Here is a 764-nt window from a genome sequence, read left to right on the forward strand (position 1 = left end):
TCTGTGCTGGAATTACGGCGCTGCCGCTGTTTGTACGTTCCCCTCCAACGGGAGCGCGGCCGCTCTCCTTTCTGCCGCTCTCGCTCGCTCCTCTTGGCTCTTAGGACTAGACCAGCCGGTACTTCTGCATATTTGCTTAGATCAGACCAAAGTGAAACCCAAGGAGTCGATCCGGAGCGCAGCCGAAACGCCCATCACCTGTGTGGGGCGGCTCGCCCCCCTGGCGGGCGGCGCTGGGTCCCGCCTCCCCCCGCGGCCGCTCCGCGCCGGGACCGCCGGAGCTCTGGATTTGCCGGCGTCTCCCCCCGCCCCGCCGGGCCGCCCTGCACCCTCTCCCCGCTTTTTTTCCTCGCAAAAAGGGCGAAAAATAAAATTACTGATACGGATCGAAACGCTTCTCTCTTTGAGAACGATCCGCTCGGGGTTGAGGTTAAAAAATGGAATTAATGAATAACAGCAGCGATAAATCGGAGCAATATTGCGAGATCTCGAGGGCTGCCTTGGTGCAGTTCCTTCCTCACTTTGCACGGGAGAAAAAAAAAAGAAAAAGAAAATAAAGGAGGAGGAAGGAAGGAAAAAAAATTATATATATACATATATATATATATATATCTGTCTCTACGCAAGAAGATTTAAATCCCACGGGAGCGGAGACGAACTGCAACTCCGGGCGGAGGGCGCACTCCGAGCTCGCAGCAGCCGGGCCTGTCTGCAGCGTGCGGCCGCCGGAGCGGCATTTAGCGCTGCGCGCTGCCAGGCGCCTC

The sequence above is a fragment of the Meleagris gallopavo genome, chromosome 16 (genome assembly GCF_000146605.3).
Source record: "Meleagris gallopavo isolate NT-WF06-2002-E0010 breed Aviagen turkey brand Nicholas breeding stock chromosome 16, Turkey_5.1, whole genome shotgun sequence".
NCBI classification, from domain to species: Eukaryota; Metazoa; Chordata; class Aves; order Galliformes; family Phasianidae; genus Meleagris; species Meleagris gallopavo.